Source organism: Chelonia mydas, chromosome 10 (assembly GCF_015237465.2).
Source record: "Chelonia mydas isolate rCheMyd1 chromosome 10, rCheMyd1.pri.v2, whole genome shotgun sequence".
Lineage (NCBI taxonomy): Eukaryota > Metazoa > Chordata > Testudines > Cheloniidae > Chelonia > Chelonia mydas.
In genome coordinates, this window is record NC_051250.2 from 74132173 (window position 1) to 74158638 (window position 26466).

Below are 26466 nucleotides of genomic sequence, written 5' to 3' on the forward strand. Positions count from 1 at the left end.
TTAATGGCTTTGAAATACCTAGACTTGTACACTTTGTTATGTTTGCCTCCAGTGTGGGCCCCTTATTATGGAATGGATCTTGATTCAGTAATAATTACAATAATGTACAAGATACCAGCTTATTCTCCTGTGTGATTATTTCATTATGTGCATTTTAGGTCAACCAATTACACTGTAATTTAGATCAACTCATTTTCCCCAGAGTATGAAACATAGTGGATACTTTTGTTTCCTTCAAAGCAACATATATGGTGCTAGCTACCCTGAGATGGTGGAATACCACTCAGGAGACAGATTACCAAGGGAATTCCAATATCTGCGATTAATAGAAGGACTGAGTAAGAAGTTTTACGATGTTTGCTAAAACTGCCCAGAACTTAGTCTAAAAGCTAATTCTTCACCAAGCTGAAACAGTGTTATCTCAGCTGTAGTTGAAAGTTCTTCATTCCTTTTAGGAATGCCACTTAAATTAATGCACTGATTTACTTTTGCTTCCTATAAATTTAAACCTGTGGCCTAGTTATCAATAATAAAATACGCTATTGCAAGATTGAATCCACTAGAAGCTTCAGGCATTGAAACCATGTTATTGATTTTTTTGCTTCAGAACCAATGGAACCAGAGCATTGTGCATTTTCAGCTTTGAATGGTATTTTCCACCAGCCAGGCTAATCTTTTCTCCCTGACTCACAAGGACCTTTGTGAAGCTAGGTAGTGAGAGAAGGTTGGTAGGTTTTTTGGGGTGAAGGGCTTAATCTTTTCTTCATGTCTTTGCTGTGACACACTTATTGTGTTGGGGTGACTGAGAGTCTGATTATTCATTGTTGCAGTGTGTGTGTGTGTGTGTGTGTGTAAACATGTATGTATAAACACATATATATTATGTATGTTTATATATACACATATATAATGTTTATATATGTATGTTCATATGTGAGTGCAAAGGCAGTAGACAATCTTTTGGTTCATAGTATAATTTGTAAGTACATGTTTTTCCTCATGTAGGGCCTTTATATAAAGTGATTTATTTAATGTAAATATATTAGGAATGTATGTGCAAAGTATTGGACTTACAAGTTCATATGTTGATGTATACATGAACTCATATGAAAGTTGCTCCTTCGTGTATTACAGTCCACACATTAACACCTATGAAAAAATGACATACAATACTATTTATGGACGTGAAATCAATACCCGATGATTGCATAAAGAGGAGTGAAAAGGTATATTAACTTCCAAAAAGGTGATTGATTCCGATCCATTCTCAACATCACTGATCCTGATTCAGTGAGGTGCCGAACAGTCTCATCACCCTCACACTTCATGGAGGGGGCACATAGCACCTCCCAGGTTTGGATGTATAGGTACATTACAATTTCATATTATGGGGTGGTTGGGGTTGTTTGTTTGTTTGTTTTTTACAAGTACTACAATTGGAAGTTGCATTACCAGTGCTAGAAATTAAACTATTTTACTACTTTGGACATTGCTAGCCTTTCTGCACTGATCTCCTTGTGTGTGGGCATTATTTAGATATGAAAAAGAAATAATAAAGTAACAGATTCCATCTGAAGCATTGTTGCCTGTTCCTTGAAGGCTACATCTTCCACACAAGGAGTTGTTTCAGAGTAGCAGCCGTGTTAGTCTGTATTCGCAAAAAGAAAAGGAGTACTTGTGGCACCTTAGAGACTAACAAATTTATTTGAGCATAAGCTTTTGTGAGCTACAGCTCACTTCATCGGATGCATTCAGTCAGACTGAATGCATCCAATGAAGTGAGCGATGCATTCAGTCAGACTGAATGCATCCGATGAAGTGAGCTGTAGCTCACGAAAGCTTATGCTCAGATAAATTTGTTAGTCTCTAAAGTGCCACAATCTACAAGGAGTTGTGTGAATAACCCTGATTACTGTTAACAGGAGCTGTGTATGTGACTGGCTCAAAATTTACCCCTGAGGCCGATGAACAATTAAAAGCTAGTTGACATAAAATAGATCTTTAAGTACAGTTCTTTAATACAAATGGAAATTAAGATTTTTTTAATTGAAATTGTCTCTCCTTCAACGTATTCCTAAAACTAGTTTTTGCCCCAATATATCAAAGAATTGGTATATAAATATCCATGCAAAGAAACAGACAATAACAGTCTTGATGTCTTTCATACTGTTAGGTAATTTCTTCTGGATTGTTTCGGGAGGGGGGAAGTATTTTTTATTTTTCCTCAAGTCTACCTCAGTCAGCAGAGATTTTGAGCAGTTTGGGGAGGGAGGTGGGGGGATAAAAGCAGGAATGTCCTGGAGGAAATTTCAGAATGGAAGTGAAGACACAAATAAAACTCAGCTGAAAATAATAATAAAAAACCCTCAGAGGACTGATGTGCTAGTATCCATGTGTTTGACTGTGTGTGTGTCTCTTAACATGTTGTCTCTTTATCCCCACCCTCTTCCAACCTTTGCTAGACACTAGGCCCGTGTTTCTATGTAATTTCAACAGACTACAAACATCAGTGGAATGTGACAAATGATTGTTTGTTTTTTGTTTTATTTTATTTATCTGTTTTAAGTCCAATAAAATATTTAATGGAGCTTGGATACAAATTGGAAATGGTCTCATCTTTGGTTTCCATTCAATGATGTAGAGACGAACCATATTAAAAAAAAAAAGTATAATTTTCAGAAAAAAACAAAAATGAAATCTGTTTACTAACCCACCAGCTGTCACTGCTACTTCTGGCTGCAACGTATTGCATACACTGAGCAATATACTTGCAGTCACAGGCATTACTGTAAGGTTTCTACTCAGAAGCTGAGTCTAATGCCTTTTCAACTTCTATTTTTTCTTTCAGCACAGAAAATTTAATTTTAGTACCTGCACATTTGCTGATTTATTGTTCTAGTTTTATGTTTACATTTTAAAACAGATTTTATTTTTTAAAGGGGGGCTAGCAACTGACTAAAAAGTTATAATGATATCAATCCTAAAACTCGTTAGATCTTACAGATGAATGTCCATAACTACTCTGAATTCTTTCATGCTGTTTTAGGCCATCCAAAGCAAAATTGTAAGTCTAATGATACTAACATATCTAGGCTCATGTATATTTGTATTATTTATCATTCATATTATTCCCCAACTGAGATTGAGGCCTCGTTGTCCTAATACAGAAAGTAAGAGACAGTTCCAAACTCTTTGGATCCAAAATAGACAAGGCAGACAGAAGTCAGAAGAAAGGAAGGATCATTACTCTCATTTCATATTGGGGAATTCAGGCAGAGAGAGAGCAAGGACCTGATTAATTAAAGCACTTAAACACATCTTTAAATTTAAACACATGTTTAAGGCACGTAAGTGTGTGCTTAGGTAAATAGTGATGCTGAAGCACTCTACTGAATCAGATCTAAGGGCCCAAGGTCATGCTGAGAATTTGTGGCAAAGCCATGAATTGGACCCTGATCTTCTGAATCCCAGGCTAGACCCTTAACTAAAAACTACCCTTTGCCCTCAGACCTATAGTGTAATTAAATATATCTGCCATACAGCAAGTAATGCCATGAAAATGGTGTGTGTGTGTGTGTGTGTTGAGAAAATAAAGATTTTTGCAATGTGCCAAAGAGTTAATTAAAAGTATAGTTTACAAAAAATGGAAATCAGCAAATGTACCATTTAAAATGAGATTACTAAATCCCTGTGTTTTTTGTTTTAAATTATTTTTATTTTGGCATCAATTAGCACCACAGTCCAGCACTTCTCAGACAAGAGAAGAACAAAGGACAAAATAGGCCTTAGAGATTAAATTAGCCAGTCTCACCCATGGGGGTAGAGGGGGTCTCAACAAGTGAGATTGGAGGCATGTTGCCCAAACCTGTGTGTTCAAAGGAAGGCTGTACTTCTGCTACCCATGTTGCATTTGTTTCTGATCTAAAGCCCAAAACCTAAAATTCAGGGCTTACTGTTGACTTCAGTAGCTTTGGATCAAGCTCCAAACGAGGATTTCATTTTCCCGGGTCAGTGCACTGGTGTCTTTCGCCAACAAAACATTCACATTAAGAGGCATGTTTGAAAGGGCCCCTACTTAAGCCTCGAATTTGTTTGCTTAGACTCAGGCGGAGTTTGCAAACTGTGATGTATATGCAGTAGGGTCTGTCACTGAGAGCCCAGGTAGGAGAATTTGAGCTTGGGTTTTTGTATGTATGCATTTCATTATTAGCGTGCACAAGCAATAAAATCCACCATGCTACTAGTGTTCCAAAGTGTCGTGGGACCGTTTGCACACACACAAATGAAGGCCAATTTTCAAAAGTTTAATCTTAAAAAATTCTTGATCTGCTTTCTAAAATATAAGCAAGATAAAAAGTCCCAGGCAGTGGTTTGGATATTTGATAGTCTTCATCTGTAAAAGATTATTGTTTGGGCATGACCATGTTTACTGATATAGGAGATGCAGCATGAGCAAGGAGCCACAAGAAACCATCAAACTTCATTTTGTAAAAACCTACATAACTATTTTATATTTTAAAAACAAGCAAACAAAAAACCTGAAGCCCCCTTTTACTGACTGGTTCTTTTAATCTTAATTTTGAACAGTTGCTACTCCAATTAAATTCTACCACCTAGCATTTTCAAACAGCTCTTAGTTGTTTCAGCAAACTCTTTTAACGGACAGCTGTTTTTGACAGCTCCTCCTGATTTGCCAGCGCTGTGTCATCTGCCAGAGCAGGAGGGCCCATTTTGTATTCTGCTGCTGGCACTGAGGGGATATGCAAATGTACACCGGTACAGACACACTGTGGCGAGATGATCAGAATGTGTTGGGAGTTTAGTTGGCTTAAAGTGGGAGGGGGAAAAAAACCCAACCCCCCTCACCACGCTTAGATTTCTTGAAGTGATTTTTATTTCAAGTCTCTCCAGTTTATTTTCACTTTGTGGCGCTTGTTAGATTTAGTTCAGGAGAGTGCAATCTGCTGCTCGCAAATCACCAACCTGAAACTCAAAAGTTTATGAATTATAGAAACATTTCAGGTAAACGGTGTTAGAACTTCAACAGCACAAACAGAATTTTATATAGGACCAAACTTTTCAAATATTTTAACCTCCAAGAGAGAAAACTACTTCTTCCCATGAGCACAGTGAAGAAGAAAAGTTTGTTTGGCTTCCCAAGGCATTCTGGTATTGGGTCTGAAGTGTTCCAGCTACCAAGCACTCAACTTAATGATTGATTCACATACCACATATACAATCACATACGGGGAGAAATTACTAATGGGATTAGATCTTGCTGTATTAAGCATACCTCTGGCTTCTCAAATGCTCTAACACTAAAATCCATGACATTCATTTCCTCTGCACTGGCAGGTGAAAGACAGCAAAATGTCTGTTTCCATCCACCACTGCTGGCAGTCCCCAGGTACTGTGGACATGGCATGCAGAATTAACATCTCATGTCTGCTGAGAATATACCATGCATCAGCACTGTTAAAACTTCACCAGTGGTGCATTGAGAGACAGGTTGAATCCATCCCGGTCTCTTCAGAATATGTTTTGGTCAATATTTTCAAATGCGAGTAGCTCATATTATGAGCTGTATTTAGGCATCTGATCTAAGTAAATGATGACGTGCTTTTTAGAGGTGCTCAGGATTCACAGCTCCTATTGACGTTTGAGATCAAGCAGTGGCAGGCACAAAAAGGGGGGCAAGCAACCCTCCCACATCTTCAAAAATACATATATTTCTGCAGATCAATTCACTGTCTCTTGTGCTTTCTCTCACTGGCACTCCCAAACTGAAGTAAACGTTATTTCCTTATAACATGCAGTTATGAGCGCATGCAAACTCAGGTCGTACATGTACCCCCATAACAGGAGGTTTATAGATACGCACATACTTGGTTTGCACACATTCCCCCCCGATTACTTATTCACAGTGGATTAATGCGAGAGTTCAGCTGTAATGCTAGAATGGGAAGAAAAACAGCATGGATATTTGTTGAAACGGTGAGTGTGCCGCTGTTTATTCCTGTGCACATGAGGTATGTGCATGTGTTGATATGGTTTAATGTGTTTGTTTAACGCGCCCCTCCGAAAGCAGTCAAACTTAAATCCCTGGCGCATGCCCGTGCAAACAACTTGTACTTGTACCTAACTATATATTTGGTTGCCCACTTTAGCTTGGTCCCTTTTTTGCACATCTACACATTTTAAACTATTCTCTGTCCCTGCATATTGAGCAATTGAGATCAAAGAGCCAAAGAAACTACCCAGGCCAGGACACAATTCATTTTTCCCCACCAATTCTGGTCTGGACTAGAAACCGAACAAAATTGATTTAATGGTAATATAGCTAGTCAGTGCCTCAAGTTTCTAGGGTATGGAGTTGATCACCTGAAGTCCTGGTGAAGCTGTGCTTTTGTATAATGTAGGGCACAGAGGTGAATTAGGTGACCTCATTGGTCATTTCCAGATCTAATGGTTATAGCTGATTAGTCTTTTACTTTGGCAGATCAAGGTCCAAGTATGACTCAGGTCACAAATGAAATGAGCTTTGGGGTGGGGGAGGGCGTCAAGCTGGTGTACACGTTGATATTACCATATCAAACACTTTGCCATTGTTGGACAGTCTTTGCTCAGGAAATGCCCAGGATTAGATTATCCTGTGGGGTGCTGTAGGTTAAGTAGCGGATTGCTGTGTCGTTGGCAGAACTAATTTTGATCGGCCTCATTTTCATAAGCACCAAAATTTAGGGGATGAAATCCTGGCCCCACTGAAGTCAATAGCAAATGTTCTCTTTACTTCAACAGGGCAAGGATTTCACCCAGGATTAAATGAATTTTTTTTTAAAAAAGAGAAGATTATTACAACAAATCTGCTACTTTTTTAATCACTCTGATAAATGGGCCATATTTATAAAAGTATTTAGGTGCCTTAAGGTGCAGATAGGTGCTTAATGAGATTTTCAGAAGCATCTAAGCAGGTTTGGCACTTAAGTTGCTGAAATCAATGGGAGTTAGGAGCTTTTAAAGACCCACTAGGCACTTATTTAAGGTGCCTACAGATGCAAATATCTTTGAAAATCTGGCCCAATATTCTTAATCTATAAATCATTTCAGTTCTTTAAAACACACCTGTTCCTGTAACATCCCCAGGCTGTAGATTGTTATTAACTGGCCATGTGGCTGTTAAATCTGGCTGGATGTAAACAAATGGTACTCAGTCTTCTTTTAAAAATGCAATAAGTCTGAAGTTTTACGTTACATGTAAAATGGCATTTTTACTTGAAAGAATATAATTTAACTTGACACAGCTCTGCTGAACTTTACAGTGGCTTAATCAAATACAGCCACTACTTTAAAAATAGGGATTGCTTCAAACGGTGGATTAAGTTATTGGTCTTTCACTTCTCAAGTGCTGAAGCTCATTAGGTCCCAGGGCGAGAGTGAAAAGCTATGTCGTTTTAGCTCAGTATACGTGTAATAGGAGTTAACTCACATGCCTCTGTCAAGATAACAATTTTTTCATATAGATATAGATAATATACACACATTCAAAAGGAAGCGCTCTCAGGTATGCCTAAGCTTGAGCCCTTTAGGAACCGACTACTGACTAAACAAAAGGCTTTGTTCGTCAACAAGCACTTAGGATCCGTGTCTTTTCCGAAGCACAAATTCCTCCTCCTCCAAAAAAAAGTTATATGTAATATTACTACAGTAATATGATAAAGGTTTGGCCACAGAGCAGTCTTCAAAAACAACTAATTAGATAAACTAAGACCCCCAGATGAGGCTACACATGGAGTCTTGACATGAAGCTATTGATTGAAGGTATCCTCTGAAAAATATTTTCAGATATCCTTGTTTGTGAAGAAATAGTCTTCAGTAATCCTAATGACAAGGCTCCCTACATGGCTCTTATTTGTGTGCTAATGAGTTTGTGCCTTCTGACCAAAGTGCATCTTCATGGGAAATGCACCTTCTGAACCAGATTAAATCAAGTTTCTTTACACACACTAATCATTCTGTGCCTCTTACACACTGAATTTCTAGGCCTTTGATTACTCATACCCTGATCAATTGCCAATCAATACTAATGGCTGTGATATCTGTTTCTCATCAGTGCGTCTTCCTTCTTCTTTGGCATTTTACCATGTTACTGTGTTCTGCATAAGTGCGTTTGTTTAAATCAAAAAAACATAAATCAGTTGGACTTTGTATCCTAAACAAAGCCTAACAGATCAGTCAGGGACAGGATTATAACACCAGAAGGCAAGTTTAACTTTTAGTTGCTATACTGCAGTCTGTGTTTATTTCTGAAAGCCATTAGAAATCCAGAATTTCCTCTTCCACACAAAACCTTTGCATAGTTATGTGAGACAGGGAATGGGCTTTGGAGAAATGAATCTCTCTCTTGTCGGTTTCTTCGTCTGAACTGAGAACTTGGTTTGTGATTTCTGTTATTAAACATCTAGGGCCTGACTCCGATCTCACCCTGGTAAATCACATGGAACTCCATTGCAGTTCCCTCCTCGTGCTCTGCCCTCTTCTCTTCCTTCCCTTTCCAGTTAGCTGATCCTCTTGTAGGTAACCCCTCTCCTCCCATCATGGAACTAACATGACACTTGCCCACTGTGACATTGCACGCCATATGTTTTATGGAAATATGCTTATGAATATGACATAACTGGAATATGCTTTACGCTAAATACCCTTTGTATGGTGTAATTAGAAAGCTTGTAATCTACTAAGTGTGTTCATCCTATTTGTTTGCTTATATTATTTCTATATCTGGAGTTAGGAGAATAAGATATAAACTTGTGTTAGGATATAGATATTCAGGCCTGCCTGTAAAGGCCTATACTTTTAAGAATGTAGGTATATGTTTATCATTTAGCTAGTAATAGAGAGATACAAGGAAGAATCTGTGTAAGGGCCTTCTCTCATTGTGACAGTCTGAGGCCCTGTTCTTAGGCCAATGCCTTTGGCTAAGCAGCAGAGGCAGCCATAAGCTGGGAAGCATACGGTCACCTCCTCACATTCCAAACTAGTCAATACGGGGCTGTTAGGAAGGTGATCCGATCTATCCCCTCCAGAGAAAGGGAAGAGCCTAGAAGATGTAAAAGGAAATTTAGGTTGATAGTTTTCTGTCTCGTAAGAACTCACTTATCAATAGACACAGCTGGAAAACCCTTATGTCTTTATAGATGTAGTTGTGAAAGTTCCCACTTTGCTATTGTTTATTTGCATGGTCTCTGTCTGGTTCTGTGATTGTTTCTGTCTGCTGTATAATTAATTTTGCTGGGTGTAAGCTAATTAAGGTGGTGGGATATAATTGGTTAGCTGATGATGTTACAAACGTTAGGATTGGTTAGTTAAATTTCAGTAGAATGATTCGTTAAGGTATAGCTAAGAATATTACTATATAAATTAGGGGCAAACAGGAAGTAAGTTGGGATTTGAAAATAAGGAGAAAGGACCTTGGATTTAAGCTTGCTGGAAGTTCACCCCAATAAAAAATCGAATTGTTTGCACCTTTGGACTTCGGGTATTGTTGCTCTCTGTTCATGCAAAAAGGACCAGGGAAGTGGTTGAGTGAAGGAATAAGCTCTCTAACAACTTGTATCACTGATGAAAACATATTAAGTGGAGGCCATTAAGGGTGCTCCAGAAACAATCAGTTGTAAATGGCCTTAGTTACTTGGAAGCCTTTCTGTGTACCTGTGGGCCAGCCCATGGGGAATGGAGACTAGGGGTCTTACCGTGACATGTGACCATGTCACCTGATAATGAAATCCATCTGAAATCTGGTACTTTTCCATTTAGAAGGAGGGGTGGTGACCCGGAGAGACAAAAGATTCCTGCCTTATGCCAAAGCTATAAAAGGGGGTGGAGCAGGACAAAGAGGGCCAGTCATGAGAGAACCCCTGCTTCCCACCTGAGATGTCTCCTGGATCTAACAAAGACTGTATCAGGAGAAAAGATTGGGCCTAGACTAGGAAGGATTCTAGTCTGTGAAAGTAGCTTATTGGCACATCTTTGAGGGTGGAGATATTACCTGTAATCAGTTTCTTAATGTATTAGGCTTAGACTTGCATGTTGTGTTTTATTTTGCTTTGTGACTTACTTTGTTCTGGCTGTTATTACTTGAAGCCACTTAAATCCTACCTTTTATACTTAATAAAATCACTTTTGTTTATTAATAAACCCAGAGTAAGTGATTAATACCTGGAGGAGCAAACAACTGTGCATATCTCTCTATCAGTGTTATAGAGGGTGAACAATTTACAAGTTTATCCTGTATAAGCTTTATACAGAGTAAAAAGGATTTATTTGGGGTTTGGATCCCATTGGGAGCTGGGTGCCTGGGTGCTGAAGACAGGTAACCTGCTAAGTTGTTTTTAGTTAAAGTCTGCAGTTTTGGGGGCATGGCCCAGATCCTGGGTCTGTGTTGCAGCAAGGTAGCGTGTCTGGCTCAACAAGGCAGGGTTCTGGACTCCCAAGCTGGCAGGGAAAATGGGCTCAGAGGTAATTTCAGCACATCAGGTGGCAGTCCCAAGGGGGTCTCTGTGACCAAACCCATCACACCCACCACCATATTGTTCACTCTTCTGGAGTGTTCTACCCCTTCCTCTGTCCAGGATCTGTCTAGTCTGTTTAGACAATGTTATCTCATTGTTTTCTTGTCTTGCCCATCTGTCTGCATCCATTTTCTCATCTCTTATCTTATGGACTGCAAGCTCTTTGGGTCGGGGCCTGTCTTTTTGTTCTGTGTTTGAACAGGGCCTAGCACAATGGGGTCCTGGTCCATGACTGGGGCTCTGAGGCACTACGGTAAAACTCAGGCAAAACTCCCATTGACTTTTAATCAGGACTCAGTAGGAACCTTCAGTGGGAATTTTGAATGAGTAAGGAAATCCTCTGTAATTTAGTTTGCTGTTAACTTTTGAAATGCCTTCTAGCGAGGAAGAAGGTAATGATGTGGGTTATGGGTAGGAGAACCCAAATGCCTAGATAGTAAGAACGATGGCTGAAAATCTCTGTCCGAATCCAGCCCTGTTGTAGGGTACTGGTCCCCAAATAATGGTCATGGTGTATATTAATGATACATGTATACATTTTATAAAGGACTTGTAAATGATTACTATGTTATAAGCATATATTATAGATGGTTACAAGGCATGGTTATAAGCAGTTTATTTGTGGGCTGGACACCGCAAGAGTCTAGAACAGTGAACCATTTATCTAAACAACAATTCATCATTTATTATCCATTGATAAAAATATTCTTTTTCTAAAGTGTGATCCAAATATCTGTTTGATCCTTGCGGGCGGGGGGAGGAAGACTACCTGGGTGGACTTTCTACCGAAATTCAAAGGATACACATGTCCCCTTCCTCCCCCTCCCCCCCCCCCCACACTTGAAAAATGTTTTAATGTGATTAACAATTGGGAAAGTAAAAAGAATAATTTATGTTGTAGATTGTGGACACATGATAAATTGGAAAGCCATGTGATAATTAACTATCATTATGCACCTTTGACTACCTCACCTGCACTTTGCCCACTGATCTTGCCCAGGGTCTTGCCTACCATTAGAGAAGCTTCAAACCAACACCAACAATAGATGGATCAATCAACCGAAAACACTGTCAGAGAAAACTTATCTTCTCCACCCCCCATGCAGCATTTCCCTCCTGCCCCCAAATTCCACTGTGCTGAGATGCAGGATGGCTAAAAATCAGTTCCAGGTTTATAACAAATGCCACTGTCAGATTTATAGTCTGATATCTCATGAGCAATTGAGACTGGAAAGGGGTGGTTCCTGACTTCACAGAAGTTGCAATAAAAATATTTCTACCAGTTTTAGAATTATTGCTAGTTCCATTGGTGTTTCCCATTTTAAGCATAGAAAATCTGTCTAAATAGTAGAATCTTTCAAACTGGAAGAAACTTTCTAAGGGCTACTACTGTTCCAGCCCTCGTGTCTAGGGATGTCCTGAGATATTGGATCTTAAAGCTGCCATACTGTCATATAACAAAAAACAACAACAACAACAAACCTACTTTAGTTAATTTTTGAGGTTTCTAAAATATATTTGTTATGCTTTTTTTCTTCCCCTCTGGGCCCTGGAGAATTGAAATCAGTTGAATTGGCAGGTAAGGCAGTCTGGCTTTGCAAATGCAGAGATATAGACAGTCATATAAATAATACTTTTTTAACTCTCAACTATTTCTGACGTCTGTTTCTTTCACATTTGTGCCATGCTCTGTTCTGCAGGCATCATGGCACTTACATAGATTGACCTGCATAAATAACTTGCGTCTTCCCAACTTGTGCAATGTATCACCTCCCGAGCTCCTACCTATAAAACCTCCAGATGAGAGAAAAAAAGATATAGAGGATGGGATTGTGCGGTGTAGAAGTTTTTATTGGTATGAGTTGGGACATCCCCACAATGGAGGCAGTAGAACGCTCTCTCTTTCTCATACGTACTGGTACTGTGGGGATAATGGAAAGTGACCTGAAAGCTGGTCCGTTGGAGCATAGGAGATACCTGGTGTGGCATAAATCAGGGAGAAGCTGAGACAAGCTTGGGGCAGAAAAGGGCTGTCCTGGAGCCAAGGACAGAGCACAATGCACTCCGTTGAATCCTGTCCAGTGGAAGGTTCCCTTGGGGGCCATTCTAGCCAGCATAAGTTAAAGCAGAGTAGAATAGCAACAGCACTATCTTGCACTAGGGACGGTTTGGCCTCCAACCAACTGCCCTGGAGGAGGCACAGAGGTGACTGAGAGCTGAGTTCTCCGCAGCCCAGTATCGTGGCCAGCATGCCTACTGATAATATGAACGCTTTCAGAAATACACCCTTTAATCGCAGCTCTCAAAGCACTTTATACACATCAAATAAATAAGGCTTCACAACGCACCTGTCAGTATTTCAACCCCTAATGGAAACACCACTAGATTTAGAAATACAGCAGCACTACTGGGTGTTGTTCTAATACTCTCAGAAGTAGGGGATGGTGTTGTAACTCCAGCAGTGATAGGAGTATAACTTATATGCCTTTTCTTCACCAGAAGCAGAGTTTTGTGGTGGGGTTTTTGTTGTTTTTTTTTTTTCTGTTCGGAGTTTAACCTGAGTAGTGACACAAATTGACCAGAGTGTTTTCACATCCTGAGCAGCATTTTTCCCCGTGAGACTTAATGGTGTGTTGCAAGTCGCAGAATCAAAAACACTGGCACGGTCTTTCTCACCTTTTGATACTGAAATTCCTTTGTGGTCACAGAAAACTAATGAAGCGAACAAAAGTGAAACAATGTTGCAAAATTGTTAGGGTAAAAGGAGCCACTGTTCACACAAATATATATTTTGTAACTACAATGCAATTTTCAGAAACTTGTTTGCAACACCCACTGTTCCTTACGCTGGCACTTCACTGGGACAGAAAATGCATTAAATAGCTCTTCATTTTACTGTATCAATATGTTTTACGTCAAATTGTGCATTCTTCGCAGTTAATTTCCTTTTAAGCACAAAGCCCCATCAGAAAGTTTAGCTACGGGGGGGCTGAAGGCGAGGAGGAAGACAGAAACATCTCTCTTGTGAACAACAATAATAATAATTACGTCTTTTAAAGTTTAAAGGAAATTAGGGGCTGTTTTTATGCCAAGACTGTAAGACCTATTATTGATCTTTTCAAAGAGGCAACAACAATAGGCAGACAACAGAATAAAAGAAAATGCAAGGGAATATAAGATGTAAAGAGACAGGGAATGCAAGAAGCCAGTAATCCAGAGTCAGTGAATATTGATGGGACCTGTGATAAAACACATGTTCTTCCCTAAATAAGAGGGCACCAGCCTGTATGCTACAGGCCATGCTCAACGATCAGGTATTTTCACCCAGAATAATCTTTCTCCAAAGCTGCTGCAAACACTATGCATCAATGTTTTCCGGAGCAGTAGATATTCTGTTCATCAAAAAGGCTTAGTATTACACTGCTGCATCTTCCATGTAGTGGCCAGTCTCTGGAGTGGACTAATCCAGGAAGTTGAGTCCTCCCTGCACTGACTGGAATGGGCTGAGTGGGCATTTAACTCATTACAGAGACGAAGAATCTAGCTAGGACCTTAGTGGACTAAAGGTAGCTGACCCGACCTTATTGAAGTTAATGGGAATTTTGTGATTGATTTCAGTGGGGCCCCGAACGGCTTTATCCAGTACCCACTGAAATCAATTGGAGTCTTTCCACTGACTTCAGTGAGCAGTGGGTCAGCCCCAAAGTGAGCAAATAATGATCTGTGCTATGATTATCTCCACTGGAATGTTGCTGTTCACAGGTCAGTTACTCTCAACACTAGGAGTAAAGTGAGTAAGATTGCTCATAACCCGCAGGTTGTAACAACAGAAAATAACACTAAGATGCAGAGCCAGAAAGCCAGGGCAACTTCTGTAGTTAAATATGGCTTGATTCTGCACCAGTTAAGTCACTTCAAGTTGTTCTTTGACTTGTATGCAAGTGGGACCTCACTGAAGAGGTTCAACTCAGCACATAGTCACCACAACATTACCATGGATAGTAAATCAGGAGAGCGAATAACTCCATTTTTGAATGGGACAATGGCCATAAGAAAACTCAGATTGCTGCCTTTCCTATAGGGATGAACCCAAATTGGAACACTGGATCCAAAATTTCCTCCTTCCTGAACTGTACATCTGAACTGATCTATCCTGGCTCCGAACAACTTAGGGAAAGTTCTGATTCAACTCTATTTCCACTTTCCAAGTAGATGAAAAGCAGTGATTGAAGTAACCCATCATTCCATCACAAAGTGGAAAAGGGGAGCCAAATCAGTACCACACCACCCAGGCAAGGAAATGGCATGGGAGAAGTCAGAGCCATCTCTTGGGTAGGGTGAATCAGGGTGACCGCCCCAAGCCCCGCGCTTTGATAAAATCGGGACTGTCCCAATATTTAGCCCTTTGTCCTGCGCCCCGACCAATGTGCGATTGGGACGCTATTTGTCCCAATATTCTGGTGAAGAGGCAGGCAGGGAGGTGAGGTGGGTGGGGAAGTGGGCTGAGGAGGCGAACAGGGAGGCGAGAGACAGGTGGGCAGGTGGGAGGGGGTGAGGAGGTGGGCGAGCGGACAGCAAGGAGGAGAGCAGCAGTCAGGCAGACAGGGGTGTGTGTTCGCCAGATGGATGATGAGACCAGCGGGGAGGCGGGCAGATGGTGAGGAGGAGAGCAGTAGACAGGCGGGGGTGTGGTGAGGAGGCAAGCGGTGGCTGGCTGGGTGGCGAGGAGACTAGCGGGAAGGCTGATTTGTCCCAGGCCCCGAACCCACCTAGGGATGGCCCTGGGGGAAGTAGTTGGAAGTAGTCAAGTCCTTGAGGACAGAGAACTGTGGTAAGGAATTCAGTGGTAAGAAATCCAAGGGAATCTGCTGATAGGCCATCATGGGGGAATTTTGTCACTCAGTAAAAGAAAGGTCATGTCAATGATGTACCATATCTACGGCTGGGATTCTGTCACAGAGGTCACGGAAGTCAGGGATTCCATGACTTTCCGCGACCTCCGTGACTTTTGCAGCTGCAATGTCCGGTGCGGCTGATCCCAGGGCCAGCTGCTTGGGCATCCTGCGGCCAGCCACATCAGGCACTGCTGGAGTGGCCCCAGAGCTAGCCATACTGGCTGCTTCTCAGGCAGTCCCAGGGAGGCTGGCCCAGAGTCAGCTGCAGTGACCGCTGCTTGGGCAGTTGGCCCAGGGGGAGCACCCAAGCTGCGGTTCTTGGGCGGCTGGCCTTGGGGAGTGCCTGAGCAGCGGTCCCCAGGGCCTCAGAGCAGCGGTGCCTGGGGGCAGTCAGCTCCCGGGGTCAGTGCAAGGGCTAGCCATTGGTCCCCGGGCCCGCACAGCAGCAGTGTCCTGGGGCCCCCCAGAGTAGCAGCACCCAGGGCCCCAGGAGCTGCTAAGTTTTAGTCAGGGATATTTATATAGTAAAAATCATGGACAGGTCACGGGCCGTGAATTTTTGTTTATTGCCTTTGACCAGTCCATGACTTTTACTAAAAATACCCATGACTAAATCTTAACCGTATGTACAGTTGCATATCTACTCAACTTTACCCACGTTGTGCATAGATACCCCCGAATCTATGATGGGTTGCAGATCAGAGTACCTGTTTACAGACAAAGGGAATATACCTACAGTAGCTCAAATTCAGGAACCACAGCCATGGCCCTTGTCTGTATTACAGATCGCGCCTCCATTCAGAAGTCAGCTGATATCCGGAGGGAGGTTGCGCTCATGACTAATCAAAGAACAGAGGTGCCTCCTCCAAGATGAGAATGCACAATGAGTTGGATTGTGAATCTCCAATACATTCATTTAGAATGGGGCTAGGAGTACCTTTGTTCGCCCGTCAGATAAGTCTGAAGCATTTCACTTCAAAGTTAGCACAGGAAAGGCACACATCCAGGAACCAGGGTTCATTTTCTTTATCACACCGATTCGGCAAAAGGAAGAGAGAATGAACATAGGCCAGTGCAGAGGTTCTCAACCTTTTTCTTTCTAACCTCCTCCCCACCCCCCATGCTATAAAAACTCCACGGACCCCTGTGCCACAACAACTGGTTTTCTGCATATAAAAGCCAGGGCTGGCGTTAGGAGCTAGCAAGCAGGGCAGTTGCCTGGGGCCCCATGCCACAGGGGCCCCCACAAAGCTACATGGCTCAGGCTTCAGCTTCAGCCCCGGGGCTCAGGGCCCCAGGCTTCAGCTCCATGCGGTGGGGCTTCCGCTTTATGCCCTGGGCCTCAGGAAGTCTAATGCTGGCCCTGCATGGTGGCCCCCCCTTAAACCTGCTTGAGGCCCCCTAGGGGGCCCCAGTCCTCTGGTTGAGAACTACTGCGCTAGCGCACCTCAGCGATAGCTGTTCACAGTATGCGGATGCCAGCAGATTTTGTTATTGCTCCCAAGAAAAATTGGAAGCCACACAAAGCCAGCAAATGTGGGGTGGGGGGAGAGAGCTAGTCTTGTTAACATATGATTAGGAGTTTAGGATTCTATTGGGCATGGACCAAAGAAAGTCCTGGAACAAGATGGGAAAGCAACTTTGGTTGTAAGCAGCATATACTACCTGCACCATATGTCAAGTGGCCTGTAAATTCCCAATAAGCAGCAGCTTACTATACTAGACCTGTAACAAAGGAGGTTCTACAAGGAATGAATGGCAAGTGGAAGCTCAAAAACATGCCAAATATACAGTGCATGCTTATTAACTGCAACATAGCAGCCAAAGGGAGGCAGTCAGAGGTGTCTGCATATGGAACTAGAACTGTGCAAAGGAAAAAAATGGATACAAGATAAAGCTGTCAACATTTTTCTTTTTTCAGCTTTTGAAAACTTCAGGATTTCAGTTCTTCCATTTGTTTTTGTCTCTTTTTACACATTGATTACATGGTGATTTACATGTTGACAAAGTTTTGTTGATTCATGGGAGACATGTCTTTTATTTCACGCCATAATCCTTTCCACCCTCCCTGCATGATGTTAAATACTCTCTTGGCCTTGTGAATCTAAGGGGTAAAGTTCACGTGTTGGTTTGGAACCCCAGGATCACTGCTGATTCCCAGTGTACTAGAAAAAGTCACTGAGCTCTTTCAGTCATATCCATAAAGGCTGCCTTTGTATTGGCAGTCACTGTAACAATGATCCTATAGGTTTCCAATAGAAAAATTTCCAGTGGAGTGTTTATTGGATGTAAAATGCCATTTCATCTAAACTGGTTTCAGAGTAGCAGCCGTGTTAGTCTGTATTCATCTAAACTGAAATTTTCAACATGAACATGTTGATGTTGACAACATTTTAACCAAAAAAAAAAAAATTATTACAAAGTGTTTCACGAGGACCATACTGGAATGAAATGTTTTGATTTTTCACTTCAAAAAGACTTTTTTTTCATTTTGAATTATTTCTCTGTTTTCAAGTCAAAATCAGAACAAAACTTTCCACTCGATCTTCAAACAATTTTTTGTGATCATTTCAGTTTGAGAATTTTTGAAATGTTTTGGTTTTGTTCTGATTTGAAACAAATGTTGGGATTTTCCGCAGAAGAGCAATTCAGAGTTTGGGCCAGCTCTAGAATCCACTCCTAGGAGGTTGTTGGAGTCTCATGAATGTTTATTTTAAGGTTTTGCCATCATTCACCATTTGTCAATGTTTCATTTGAAAGGCTGGATCTGTGGCACCGTTAGGAGAACAGTTAGCAGAACTGACTAGTTTTATCAATTCTCTTTACAGAATGCAGGATTTCACTATGTGTGGAACATAACAAAACCTAACTATAAAAAGCTTTACATTGGGATTTGAGTGTTGTGTTTTGTACTTGCATAGATAAAGAGAATGGGACCCAAATAGATTTCATTTGGTGACCAGTCATTGATGGCTCTGCATAAACTGTAGCTCAAATAATAATTCTCAAGGGGAAAGTTTCAGACTAAATGACCTAACATGCATTTTTGTGGTATTTTCCAAGTCTTCTGTAACATCCATGATTCTACGACCTACAGGTATGTTTATTTAAATATGAGGAAAGCTCTAGTACTCGGCATGCATGCCTGAATACACTCTCAAGTTCAGTAGGAGGTTTTTGGTAATGACCCTGTGTGTGAGGGCTCAGCTTGGCTGGGGGGGATAGCTCAGTGGTTTGAGCAGTTGGCCTGCTAAACCCCGGGTTGTGAGTTCAATCCTTGAGGGGGTCATTTAGGGATCTAGGGCAAAATTTGGGAATTGGTCCTGCTTTGAGCAGAGGGTTGGACTAGATGACCTCCTGAGGTCCCTTCCAACCCTGATATTCTATGAATGGAAGTAATTGTGTGGATTGCATTTAAAAGCGCTTTTTGAATCCTTAACCTAATCAAGCCATACCTCTCCACTGTCCATCAGTTTGAAGGACATGACTCATTTTAGTCTTCATGGTAGCTATGTTCCAAACAATTTTGATGTCCCCTTGCTTTTAATGTTGAAAATTATTTACATTGGAAATGAGGCCTCAAGAAATGGAGGTTTTAGAGTCACAATAAAGGAGTGAATTCTTCAGCACTTTACATTTCTGGTGTGAATAATTTCTTTGGGTCTTTAATTCTGAGTCTGTCACCTGTTGGGCCCATATTTGGGCTTTCTCAGGATGAGTTATGGGTGCAGCCCATGCTCTTTTCACACAATTAGCACTGCATTCACCAAGCCAGCCTGAGGACCCACGGCCCTAGTGCCTTCTTTAACGTAGCACTGTACATTGACAACAGTATCTGTTTTCAGATGAGGTGTGTGGCAGCTGCTAGTGATGCCTATGTACATGGAAAAATTCACATTGATGGTCAGTTGCGGCATTGAAACAACATTAGTGGCCTCCAGTAAATTCTTCAATCTTTGCACTTCTGGGCATCTTCTTCAAGGGACCTGAGACAAGTTCTTTTCAGAGGTTCTGTGTACTGAGCACATTGTTGTGATTGGCAGTCCAGGGACAAGTGAACTGCATGGATTGTGTGTCCATCATTTATTTAGATGACATTTTTTGTTGGGCTCGTTGGAACAAAACATTGAGTAATTAGGGCAGGTTTTCAAAAGATTAGTTGTGTACCATCAAGAATATCCAAAGGAAAGAGCCAATTACAATAGTAATTGATTGAATAGAGTTGGGGGGAAGGTCAACACAGACAGAAGAGGATTCTTCTGAGCAAAGAAATTCCATTACATAGCAATCAAATACAGTGGGCACCAAAGAAATATTGGGGTATGCTAAGGATATAGTATGATGAGTATTATAGGCAAAAGGGACATGTAATCAAAGCTAAGCCACTTGAATTTTGCTTGTTGGTTTATCTTTCCATGAAAAACACTCTAACAGCTATTTGTAGTTCCCACTTTCTCAGTTAAAGATGTTAACAAAATCCTGTGACAATACAATGTAAAATTGTAGCTTGACATGGGTGAAAGAGTTTGGATAAAATAAGTACCCATACCTGCATTCACAGGATCAGCCCCCTTGTTTGATTTGAGTTTTAGGTAAAGACTTCTTCTTCTTGTGAGTTATTTTATCCAGGCCCATCAATATCATTTGGGACTATCCACATTAGTAAAACTATGCACATGTCTAAGCTTTGCAGGATCAGGACCTAAATCCAAACTTTTTCAGAGGTATGTAGCCACCATATTTATTTGGGCTGAGAGAAGTATTCAAAATGGAAGGTTTTTCTCAGTCAAAACAATCGAAGATTGAAACTATTGCCTATTAAAACTAGTTACACTGAGCCATAGCCTGATACCTTAGTTACACTGAATAGTATCTTACTCTGAGTGGTCCCACTGATTTCACTGGCATAAGTCACCTGAATAAGCTGCTATCTAGAACCAGTAAAGGTGTCATAATCTCACCAAACAGTATTCCGATTTCAGTGATGGTGCCGTCTGTTAGCACCAGCACTAAACAAGGAACCCAGGTCTGCTCTTACCTGTTTATGGATGGCTGACAACTGAACATGCTATTTCCTACCTGTCGCATCCAGAATGTAGCAGAGAGGAAAGCCTAAATTGTTTAGACAGAACCTATATCAGAGAAAGAATAGACAGGCATCAGAAAATTGACAGCAGGGGGCTGAAAGCAAGAGGGGGGGGAATCTATTACAGATGAAAATAATAAAGTCTTTCAAAGTTTAAGGGGAAAATAGAGGCTCATTTTGTGCAAAGACGGTGAGACGTGTTCATTGATCTTTTTAAGAGACGAGATGAAATTGGCCAGTGACTGAATAAAAGAAAATGAAGTTCCATTAATACAATCTGTTGAAAGACAACTCGGGTAAATTGATCAATGCAGTACAAATCATTTCTAACCTTTTTCCCCTATTTGGAGAGGATTTTTTTTTTTCAAGCGAGTAAACATACATCACCAATTTCAAGTGCTTTTTAGCTGACTTTTCCAGCAATAATGGAAATGGAGAATTTCTAGAATTAAACACAGTAATCGCTCCTTCCCCTCCTCCCCTACCACCAGTTGGTCTGGAGAATATCAATATGTTGAGAAAGTTTGAGGCTAGTTTTTTTTTGCAACTCTCAATACTGTTGATTTCCTCCTGCAGAGATTTAAAAAAAAAAAAAAAAAAACACAAAGCTATTTTCAAACTGACCCTTAGACCCAGGGATCACTACAGGCCTATGAATGAAAGGACACAAGGGGATGCTTCACTTTGACTGAGATTCTTAAGTGTAGATGTAATCTACTGGTCAGGGTGTGTCATGAATTCCCTCTGTGCCTGATCAATTGAGAATGTGAGTCTGTTCTAGCCCCTTGCTACAGATCCTGGCTCTTTCACACAGGCTATAGAGAGAGAGGCTTTCAGCACTGGAGGTCGCTAATTTAGCTCCTGTGGGATTCAAACTGCAGATACGCAGGAGAAGGATAAGGTCCAGAGGACGTACGCAGCCTGGAGATCCCTTGTGCAATCCCTCGTGTTGGCTGCTGAATACCTTCAGCTACTAGTACTTCATTGAGAACTGATGGTATTCAGCACCTTGTAGAATCAAACGCATAAAAACAAAACAGCTGGCGATACCTCTTTTTCCCCCTCAACAGTACTTCCTATGAAATGAAATAAAATGAAAAAAACCCCAAATGTTGCAGCTGAGACTAAGTCCTAGCTTGCCCCATTCAAATCTTTACCCACAAATACTGAATTCAAAGCAAAAGTTATTCAGATCCTAAATTTATTTGTTTTGTAACTAGAATAAAATTCTACCTTTTGCAGTGAGATGATAAAACAGAGATTAGTGAAACATGGAGACAATTTAATGTGCGTTCAAAAAGGACAACCGTAGTGGATTACAAAAATAAATCAAACGTCCTCCACTCTGGGTGGATTTAGGTGGATGAATTGGGCCCTCTTGTTTGCTACAAGACCTTGATAAAGTGAGGTGTAGTGATCTTATCTGTACCTAAAACACAGAGGATATTTCACAAAGCTACTTCAAATAATTCAGCAGCATAATCATTCTCTTCTACATGAGCGAGTTGTCGCTTACCCTGGGGGGCAGTGTTTCATTCAGGTCAGGTCTGAAGTTGTATGAAGATCAGTGTGGGGAAGATCATACTGCACCTGTCTGCATCACACCTGGTTTGTTTAAAAGAAAAGGCATATTCCTTTAGCAGCCTTGTCGGGCTTCATGCTCAGTGATGCTCAGTGATGTCTTAGAGAGAGAGGAAAAAGCCCCACAGCATGGTATAGGAAAGTGATCTCTTAAAACTCTGGCAGAAAGTTCCCCGAAAAGAATTGTCAAACCTTCCTAAAAGGTCCATCTTTACCAACTCTGGCCACGTTTCAGCAAAGCATTTAAGCATGTATTTTAAATATATTCCTGTGCAGGAAAGAACACAGGTGGTTCTCGCTGAAGTCCCATTGGTGAATTGTGTTCTTAGTTACAAATTATCTGAGAAAGGGGCATTTATGATTCAACATGATAAGCAGTGCCTGTTCATAACCATCTTGCCTTATTATGGAGCTGGTAGCTATCAGCTGTGTTAAACAATGGGGTAGGGAGATTTGTATTTTTGCTTTTGCTCAGATACTTTAGACCAAATCCTGAGATTCATCACCTGGGTCAAGTGAGAAGGATTTAGCATTTATTATTATTATTATTTTATTTTTATGAAAGGACAAGGGATCAGATTCTTCAGCTGTCATTCATTCAAGTAATCTCAACATGGACGATGGTCCCACTGAAGTTGGAGATTGTGCCCTAAATGCTTAAACCAAGAAAATACTTTCATGTTAACATGCTGCCACACATAAAATGAATTTGGCCAAAGATAGGTGAAAAGCAAATCAATGCATTAACAAAAGTGTGAAATGAACCTTTCAAATTCTATACAAGGGAAATAACTTGATTTTTGGCCTCTGTGTGTCACACCATAGAGCGATCCTGCAGCATCTTTGGCAGATATGCAGGGAAATAAGCTGTCTTTCTCACAAACCCAGTGAACTTTACATTTTATTAAGCCATGTGCAGGAGAGAAGTCCAGCAACTGCCTCAAACTCACAAGGGATTCTGGGATCTAAGATCACATGAAAGATGTTTTATTACTGTATGGAAACCTGGGGAAGATTGAACTTTCAACCTTTTTTGTAAATATATAAAAACCATCTGATATCCAGTGGTGACTAATCATCATGAAAGACAATTGTTAGCAACTTAAGAAAGTGGGCTCCAATAGATAAGAAACAATTGGAAAATGTTACTGTTTTTCTGAACCTCCATTAGTTAAACTTGGAAAGAGATTTTTCCCAGTAAGTTTGATGAGACAATCAAGAGTGTTTAACTAAAAGGAAACAAGGCCTCCACCTTTCTATTTTTTGTAAAAATAAAAAAGATACGTTGTTAACACTTTAGGCACATTTCTCAAGAACACAAGAAACCCTGAAATAAGACAGGTTTCAGAATAGCAGCCGTGTTAGTCTGTATCTGCAAAAAGAAAAGGAGTACTTGTGGCACCTAAGGGACTAACAAATTTATTTGAGCATAAGCTTTAGTGAGCTACAGCTCACATGCATCTGATGAAGTAAGCTGTAGCTCACAAAAGCTTATGCTCAAATAAATTTGTTAGTCTCTAAGGTGCCACAAGTACTCCTTTTCTTTTTCCTGAAATAAGAGTTATCCCTCGAAGCATGTGGAATGTTAGTAAATTCTAACACCAAAATTTATGGCAGAATCTAATGTTTAGCTGGCAATTTGCACATGTATTGCACATGTAATCATGGTGATTATAAAGGTTATTGAGGCATGCATTTGCTTGCGTGGTTTTTTTTATTGTAGTTTTGCATCCGAACACTTAAAATCAGACCATTTGCATTTTCTGCACTGCAGTTGATTTCAGACTGAATCTAGTGAAGTTCCATGTGCTTGTCATAATTTCATGAATATTTGTAAATATTAAATGTTCTACATTTAAGCCTATTTTGTCATTTGACCCACATGAATGAACTGTCTTTTACAAATCTTTAGAGAGAGATCAATTAAGTTCTGCCTCATTCACACTTATGCAACCCCATTAAAGTAAGAGGGGTTTCATAGATGTAACTGAGGGCAGATTTATGTGATGGTACAGACTGCCACGTTGTTGAATCATGGGCGTTAGTGTTGGAAGAGACCTTCTAAGGTCTGTGAAAATGGAAGGTGATTTTTCTCTTTCCTTCTCATGTCCTTGAGTTCTGCTGATAGACTATTCTCAAGACATAGGGTTTACACCATTCTAACCTACTCTAGTCTACACTAATATTCTAACATAATGTTTACTCCACTCCCTATATCAAAGTTAGGGCTTCATTTTCCCCCAGACCCTAGGAGGCATATCTCCTGTCTGCTTACTTCTGGCAAATACAGATACAAGGAGTTGGAGGAATAGTACCTATTGATTTCAGTGGGACAATTTAGTGAAGGTTTGTCTACATGGTGGGGTGATTTCTAAAGACCACCAGTTGGTCTATGTAGACCCTCTTAGTGTGCTTTAACATTGTGCAGTTTGAAACAGAACTATGTTAAAGCACACTGACTAGGGAACCTTTAGTGTGCATCAGCAGGGTCTACACAGTAAGGTACTACACAGGGTGAGTGAGGGTAGCAGATGGAGTCCTTAGTTCTCCATCTCTGTTCTCAAGGAACAATCACATTTTCTGTGCTTTATCCAATCCATTCCCTTGTCTGTGTAGAATTGCCCCATATTACACATTCACAGGGCTGGCAACCCTGTTCACAGGTGAACACATCCGAAGCACAGCTTCTTATAACCAAGGAAGGAAGAGGAATAGAACCCTTCATGAACCCTAATAGGGACTGCTACATGAAACATTTAGATACTATAGTGATGGGTCAAAACTCTAAAATACATAGATAGATCTGTGCAAAATACTCACTGATATGGGGTAGGAATGAAGTTCCCAACACATCTTTCCATCTCTCTCCAATCCAGTGGTGGGCAACCTGTGGCCCGTCAGGGTAATCAGCTGGCCGGCCACCAGACAGTTTGTTTACATTTGCACGGCCGCCCGCAGCTCCCAGTGGCCGCGGTTCGCCGTTCCCAGCCAATGGGAGCTGGGGGAAGCAGCGCGGGCTGCAAGGATAACAATGAAGAGTGACAACTTTCTGAAGTAAAAGAAAGCTCTGATTTAGGCCCATCTCTGAGGTGTGATTGATACAGAAGGCTCTGAAGGAATACTTTCAACCATTTCTTCCCACCTTCATTTTACAGCTTGCTCTCTCAGATCATCAGAGCTGATGCATGTTTGCAGAGGAAAGTTGCTTTGGGAGAAAGAACTTTCCACAAATTCATTTTCTTTTTTTAAAAAAAAAAAGCAAGAAGCCTACAAAAGCCATTATTTCAACTGCCTCCTTTTTCAAATGTTTCCGGCAGATGTTTATGTGAGGAATGTGCTGGAGCTCTTTCGGTAAGACACAGAAGTGACATTTCTTGAGGGTTTTAGTAGAAGAATTTGTCTTTCACATCATGTCTTTAAACATCTGCAAAAGGCAGCGGAATCTTTATTATCCTGCTAACTTGAAGAAAGGCACATTGCACAGTCCTGAGTCCTTAAAAACTGGTACTTAATGGGACTGACAGATGAGAAATATCAAGCTCTAATGTTTTCCATCACTAGAAATTCGCCCTCTGACCTTCTGACTCCTGAGCAAGGCTGCTGCCTTCTAAAAAAGAACACTTCCTTCCACCCAGATGTGGTTTTTATTATTTTTGTTGTTTTGGGTTTTTTCCCCTCTTTATCTCCTTTAGGGGAAGGTATCATCCTGAGGATTCAAATAATCATAATGGGGGCAGGGGGAATGTGAACACACTCATGGTAGGTGTTTTTATGGCACTTATCCCAACCCCTTTTTTATTACCCCAATTGTTTTCTTCTTCTTCAAAAATTCAAACCTGCCTTTTTTAAAAAACAAATGAATGTTGAATGGGTGGTATAATTCCTTGTTTGGCTTTGGTCATATGCCATTGTACTGCAAAGTATGAGCTGCAGCCGTAGCTTGAAGACTGCCCAAATTGGCTCTTCTGCCTTAAAGTAACTTTTTGAAGAAGGATTCCAGCTATCTTTGGGTTTTCTGTTTTGGTTGGGGTTGGGGTTTGTTTGTTTGTTTTACACTTCAGTGTATTGTATTTCTGTTGTCAAACCTTTTTTTTTTTTTTTTTTCCCTTTCCCCTCCCTCCAGGGTTTTCTCTGGGAAAAGTTTTCTGGGCTTCAGTCCAGGCAGTGTCACAACTCACAGCTGTACTGTTTGATCCAAGTACTTCAAGCTGCCACTGAGGTAGAGCCAAATGAGATTAAGGGCTTTTTTATTAAAGCAGCACCCGCTTGCGCCAGTATGGCTAAGGCTATGTCAGGGTTTCCACTATGAACTGCAATTTTTAGAGACCTTTAACTC